At 36.3% G+C, this 7,607-nt stretch overlaps 1 pseudogene; it reads right to left on the reverse strand.

Annotated features, from left to right (window-relative positions):
* The window catches only part of LOC134209049 (translation initiation factor eIF-2B subunit delta-like), a 17,645-nt pseudogene extending 10,881 nt beyond the window's left edge, over positions 1 to 6,764 (reverse strand).
* Between the last annotated feature and the right edge of the window lie 843 nt (positions 6,765 to 7,607).

A 7,607-nucleotide genomic window follows, 5' to 3' on the forward strand; every position in this document is an offset into this window, starting at 1 on the left:
TAGTTACGTATTGTTTCCGCCACGAAAGTGCAATAAAGGGAAAGAAACAGAAACGAATTCATCAAGAAGTGTACATCGATTTATAAAGGATATTTTCTCTGGTAAGCATAAATATTTCCAGAGAGCGGAAAGTTCTAAAAAGAGAGAGAAACTACAACTCTATCAGTAAATTGAATATCTGCACAAAACAATTCGGAACGATTTCGATAAAATCATCCAATTCAGAATATTGGACCTGAACGAATATTCTGCTTCACCGTCTGCAACAGAAAAGCCCTAAAGCAACCCATTTGTTATTTATAACATTCGATTGGAGATTGCTTCAACGCCTGAATTATGCATTTGGAATAATGTACCGAGGAATCGAGTCCAAACGCCAAAACTAGTACCACGCCAAGAAAAGCACACGCATTTGCAGGAATTCAAGATATAGCATTGGACGACATTTTCCAAAAGATCCTTGTCGTGATTCAGCAAAACTCAAAGAAAGCATGAACCTCCTAAAGAAGAAAAAGTCCTCGTAAGAAGTGATGAGAACGAGAAGCAGTGAAAGCCAAGAAAGCAAATGAGGTAAAGGAAAGATAAGCTCTAAACCTGTGAGGCTGAAGAATCCACATGCGTTGCAAAAGTCAAGTACGTGATTCAGCTCTCTGAAAAGCTCTCGACAAATTGCACATATCAGATCCAATTCAGCAAATGCCCTAACCGCGGTTGGTTTACCAGCCTAATCATCCAGCTAACTGAGCAAAGAGCTGAACGGTATAGAATTCCAAAACCTGATTTGGCCAAAACCTGTCAACGCACTAAACCTGACAACATCAAAAGCCGAACGTGAGCCATACAGGAAGCCCAACAGTGGAGCTGCACAGTTCAGGGTCAAAAAGCTGCCCTGCCGTAAAATCCAGTGGAATCTTTCAATAGGCTGATACCACATGGCGAAAAAAGAACTACCCACCCTTAAAGCAACACAAGAAAACTCGTTAAGCTTACCTGACCTGCCATTAGGCAGTCAACCGCATGGTTCAAACTATTCAACCATTCTCACATCGAAAGTTCTGCTACTTGAACACGCAATTTAGCCAGCTGCATCCCGCAATAACGAAGTTTGGCTTCAGTATGCTAAGGCTGGCCTGGATCCAAGGTCTCGCTGTTTGGCCTTCAGTAACTTATATATGCCCTGAATTTTCCTCACAATATGGTTATTGCAACAAGATTAGCTCAACGTATGCTGCTTGTGATATCATAAACTATGTAACGCGAGTTATTTGTATTTCAGAATAGTTATTTTATTTCAGAATAGTATTATTTAATAGTCATACTCCACTATTTCCACCTATATATGACTACAAATAAACTAGAATAGTGGTCGAAAATTTGGAATGAAACTGAATCTCTACTAATTTTACTCTAAGTCGAATGCAACAGTTGGAATTGCGAAAGGCATTACACCCAGGTTTTTTTTTACACGGTTTGGTTTTAGTTGTTTAAGACCTTTAGCGTCAATGTAACAATGAGTTAACCACACGAAAAAATTCACAAAAAATCAAAGAAAATTCAGAGGGTATTTAAAAAGCTGTGAAAGTTTAGGTTTACCGAGAAATTAATGAATTCCAACCGTGTAAAAAAAAACCTGGGTGTATTACCACTTGGGGTTTTAAAGTTAAAATTTTAAGTTATCGTACCGTCGTCGATGAGACAACGGGTCAAATGGGGGTGAGAATGGGTCATTGTTTCAACTACATAGAATGCTTAAAGAATAGATTTAATGTATCTGAGAACAATAAAACTGAATTATAAGTGACCTTTTTGAACGATTTTGTTATCCGACCTCCAGACTGTCGGTGAGGGCTCGGAGTCACCCCTGACTACGGTATCCAACAATTTTTTATATTTTAAGTTATGGTAATTTTGTTCTAAACCAGTGACATAAGTAATCCAATGAATTATCTTAAAATATGACTACATGCACCAAACTGTTCTACGTAGTTTACGTTGGGCGGTCGTGTCTTGTGCATAACCCTTCAGATTTTTTTCTCCCTTAAACGGAACCTTTTAGTTGTAAAACAGTCAATTATTTACCACGTCACTACTAAATGAGTTTCCTCGATTTTTTTCTTCCAATCATCATATAAAAAATTAAGGAGGAATCGATTATTACCAAGTTATAGTCTAAATAACTTGTTTATTGAAGCTCAAGCGTCAAAGAGCATAACGAAGCCAAACTCGATAAATGTATGAAATCCTCTGAAAATAGCTGAGAAACGCTTGGATGGAGATTATGCACTGGTTCGATATCTTTTTCATATATACCCAATTCTTTCCTAAACACCTGCCAAAATTGAAACTTGTTATGCGAATGAATAAGTTTAACTGGTGTCACAAAATTATTCAAAACGATTTATCATGCTAAACAATAATCTACCATAGTAATATAAAAGCCTTCCTTAGCCATGCGGTGATATCCCAAGCAACATTACAATTTTTATTCCGCTCTAGGGATGGTTTTCAAATATCAATTTAAAATAATTGTAACAGCAATATATAATCTCCCTTGAATATATTGATATTTCTCCCTAATATATTTATAATGCAAATCAACTACCAAAAAAGTGTTTTACGTGGTGAAAACATTGTCTAATCATGAATTATTGGAACGATTAATTGAGATGCGGTTTACACTGAGTGAAAGCTGTTGAGTATTCCTTTTAGCTATGTAGGTTTTCTTTTAACCTGCGCTTGATAGGTAAACAACATTAACAGTACAACGAAAAAATAATTTTCTCCTTACTAATTTGCATGCAAACTTGAAACGGCTTGTGCTAAATCAGTTTTGATCCAAATGAGCTCAAATTTTCAGGGAAACTCGGAACATGGTAAAGAATCAGATGAGCACTGTGGATCAAAATCAATTTTTTGAGCCACCCTAATGCTCATCTCACAAGTAGGTAAAATATTTTGATCACATCATCCTTGAAAATGTGATAAAAATTGTACGTTTTCAAAAATCCTCAAGTCTTGAATGTCAGAATTCCATCGTTTTTCGAGCTCAAACAATCATTTTGTAAACTCTTATGCATCTATATATCTATAAATCATAAATCTATAAATCTCTACGAATTTTGTTAATTTACATTTAAATTCAAAAAGTGTAACAAAACATAAGTAAATTGATCAGGGTCACTTCCTTGCTGTTAAAAAATACCAGTGAGTTTAACCATTGCCTAGCGGTAATGTTTGCTAGCCAAATGTTGAATTCAATAAATTCGGCTCCGTAAGTGTGTGTGTATAACGATATGTTGGGTAGTTTAATTATAACGTGTATCGTGTATCGTGGCGCCACATGTGGGGTCGCCAGAATTTCGTGAGAGTGAATCATATTGTTAATATATTATGCATCTCGAGATAAAATAGAATACTGCGGCTTCCTGCTTCCGAGCCTGCGAGTGTAAGACCGCCGCAGCATTCTAGGAAAAGATTAGCGCGACAATATTGATAACAGTGTTGCAGTACATTTGATAAAAGTGTTGCAGTCAAATGAGCAAACAGCAACATGGTGTGCGAAACAGAGAGCGAGTAGGTGCACCGGCATGGTCCCGCCGGATACAGTTCAACGAGCTATATCAAATTTATTATACATGCGTTGCGTTGCGTTGCGTTGTAACGGAGTATTTCGTAGATTGCATACTGATAATTGTCATGTATATTCTTTACCTTTCTTACCCCAATTGCTTACGGATTTCCATTTGGGATTCAATGGAAATCCAATTGGGGGTCCAAAATGATAAAACATGAAAGCTATCATTGCCGGCCACGCCCATCTTCTCCGTTACTAGGAAAGGGAAGGAAATGATGATATGACATCTACTTAACGAGAGGCCAGCGACTCACCGACGCCCTCATAGATGTCAAGGAATTGGATGGTGGGTAGGGTATGTGGTTTAGGAGTATCATTATAAGCAAATGATAGAAAATTTGTGGAAATACGTTGGGAGTGCGAGCTATATCAAATTTATTATACATTTCCACAAAAATATGCCTACCACACTTCTGCTACAATATTTGATTTTCCATTTGCATTCGATTAAACATAATCGATTAAGTTTGCAAAAAAAAACATCAAGCATCCCTATTTTTTTTCATGATGACATTTTGAAGTGTGTGTAAAACGATCGTCATATTTTTGGTAGTTCGATTTACGTGTGTATCGATCCTTTCGGACGCGAGTTGGCGCCACATGTGGTGTCGCCAAAATTTCGTGAGAGTGAATCATATTGTTAATATAGTATATTTGCTCTGGGTCATAAGTTTTCCACCAAAATAAATAAAGATTAAAGTAAAAACAAACTGAATACAAGCGATGCACAGTGTTTTATTTCGTCGTTTTCACGATCGAAATACAAAAACTCGAAAAGTGTTGATTCACAGAAGTTTCAAAATGTTTAGGAGCGCAACTTTCGATAAAAATAGTTTGATAATTAATTACCCTAAAAGTGAGTTGAGAAAATTATTTTTTCACCAGAATGAGTAGACACATAGTGTCTTCCGCAAAGTTGTAGCAAATTGTAATACGAGCAACTTTGCTGAACATGCCGAGTCTCTATTTCTTATATATAACAAACTTAAGACGTTTTATGTAAAAACCCCTTTAAAATCACATTTTTCACTCTAAAGCCCCAAACCCAATACAACGGAACGGCGACGGAAACGGAAAATTTGACAGTTATCCCATATACTTTCTGTCAAATTTGCCGTTTCCGTCGCCGTTCCGTTGTATTGCGTTTGGGGCTTAACTCTTTCCAATGATTTTTCCCATTTTCCGTCTCTTCTAGGAAGTTGTTAAGCAAGCAAAATAACATATTTTTGCTGAACATTGGAACATTCCATCTCATATTCAACAAAAGTTATCTTTAAATTATACATATTTTTAGAGGTATTTCCACTTATAATCACTCTCTTAATTGCAAAAAGTCGCAAATTTCTTCACGATATGCTGAAAGTCGCTCATTTCAGCTTTTCACTGATATTGAAAACTTTTGTCGACAAGAGTCTTCTCAATTGCTGTGTTAAGAAACTGGTAAACCGACGAAAAAGCATAAGGATTGAATAACTTTGGTTTTATAAGTGCTAGAAAGTTACAATGTTCAGCAAAAACATTTATTTTTGCTGGTCTGACAACTTTATAAAAGAGACGGAAAATGTGAAAAATCATTAGAATTAGTAAAATTTAGGAGAATGATTTTAAGGGGATTTCCACATAAAATATGCCTGTGCTGAACTTAGTTCACAATTAAAACACACTCAATAATGTTCGAAAAAAAACACGAAACATGTTAAGTTTATTACATCAAAATATGGAAACTCGGCTTCATAGCCTTCATAGTTTTTAATAGCATTTGTTATAACATTTATTTGCCAGTTGTTTCCAAATTTTACTTGATTTGTATTCATTTTGCTCTTTGTCATCGCTTTCACACTTTTACTATAATTTGCTTAACTTTTCAAAAGGACCTAAGTAACATTTTTTTCATGATTTAATTTGAATAGCGCAATCAACAGAACAACATGAAAGCTATTGATTGCGCTATTCAAATCAATTCATGAACAAAATGTTACTTAGGTCCTTTTGAAAAGTTAAGCGAGAATTGTTTTAGTATCTTCTGTAAGAAACTCCCTTCGACTTCTCGGCCAACCTCTGGCTTTTGATACAACTGGATCCAACGAACTCAATAATCAATGCCTCAGTTCCTCAATGCGTCCTAAAATTTACCTAGATAAGCAGATGTTTCAGCTGTTTTAATCAAATCGAAACGCTTCGACATGTGTGTTGTGTACGTTTATTGTATTTTCGACATCACGCGAATACTTTTAGAAATTTGAATTCCTTGACTTCTCTTTTATGAATTCTCAAATAAATATAAATTATATATTTCTTGTGATTTTTCTCTGAATTTGTAGAACAAACAAACTATAAAACTTATATAAATTATATATGACAAACAAACGTTTTATGTTTGTTATGAAACCTCAAAACATTCTTTAAGCTAGAACTAATTCTGATGATTTTTTCACATTTTCCGTCTCTTCTACAAAGTTGTCAAACCAGCAAAAATACATGTTTTTGCTGAACATTGTAACTTTCTATGTGACGAAACTATGTGTCTATCTCATTCTGGTGAAAAAATAATTTTCTCAACTCACTTTTATGTTAATTATCAAACTATTTTTATCGAAAGATGCGCTCCTAAATATCTTGAAACTTCTGTGAACAAACCCTATATCAAAAATCAACACTTTTCGAGTTTTTGTATTTTGATCGTGAAAACGACGAAATAAAACACTGTGTGATGGTTGCAGTTTATTGAATCATCCAAAACTCCCACACGCAAAGCCTACATCTGTTCATTTGATAACAAGGTCTCCAACCATCATCACATTGGTCGAAGCACGTTCGAATGTCGCTGTCGTCCCGCATGTGTTTGAAGTATTTACAATCGCTGCCGAAATTGGCGTGAATCTTCCACGGTTTGACATCGGGAGATACTGAGCCAACTCGTATTCCACAATAAAACACTGAATGGTAGCTGATCGTCCTGGTTGAAGAATCCCGCTTCCGCCAGCCGAAGCTTCACAGTCGTTTCCCATGGTACACAATTGAACGACTCCAACCGTTGACAATACTTCTCGAGCTGTGGAAAGCGCGCGTTGTTCTGGAATCGGCCTTTGCCATCGCTGAACGCACCGGCGTCTGCTTTCAGAGTTTCCATCGTCTAATGTTCACTCAGCAACGGATGGTTGACTACTGTTGATACATTATTTGGTTCGACCTGATTGATTGATTGAACGGGGCCCATTCATACAGTACATAACTTTTAGGGGATGGGAGAGGGTTCTGCCAGAGCATTATGACCACATATGTTTAGAAAATCCTTCATACAAATAGCGATACGAGGGGAGGGTGGGCATTGAACATCGTCAATTTTGGCGTTATGTAATTTGTGAATGAGCCCACGGCCTTTGCTTTTCTTGTTCCGTTAGCAGGGCTGTTGAAGAAAAGGTTCGATACGAGTTCTTTAGATTTCTTCTCCACGAAATCAACGTAAGCAACGTACCCGATGACATAATTTAAAGTAAGGTGGACAAGAGCAGAGCTGTAGCCTATCAAGTATCAAGTAAGTAAGGTGAGGAGGCAAGAGTACGCACTTAATTTTTCAAACAAATGCCGGGGCCTTATAAAAGGTTTTTCAATAATTCTCATCCGGTCATTTATACACTCTTTCTTTGTCAAGCTCAGCGTAAAAAATATTGAACTACGACAAAAGGTCTTGGTAGAAGCTAACTTTTTGAAAAGTGAAAAAGGCACTCTTCTTACCTCACCAGAGCAAAAAAGTATGTACTTATTTCCGAATCCAGAACATACTTTTAATCCACGACTCTAAGCCCCATATTACTTTTATATATTACCATGTTCGCACTGCATTAACATAATGCATAAGAATAAAGTTATACATCCTGTTTGATAGATCACAGAACATTAGCCTTTTTAAGTTTCATACCATTTGTAGGAAGCGAACCTCTCACGATTTGTCGTGATGGTTGATAGTATTTAA

Source organism: Armigeres subalbatus, chromosome 2 (genome assembly GCF_024139115.2).
Source record: "Armigeres subalbatus isolate Guangzhou_Male chromosome 2, GZ_Asu_2, whole genome shotgun sequence".
Classification (NCBI taxonomy): domain Eukaryota; kingdom Metazoa; phylum Arthropoda; class Insecta; order Diptera; family Culicidae; genus Armigeres; species Armigeres subalbatus.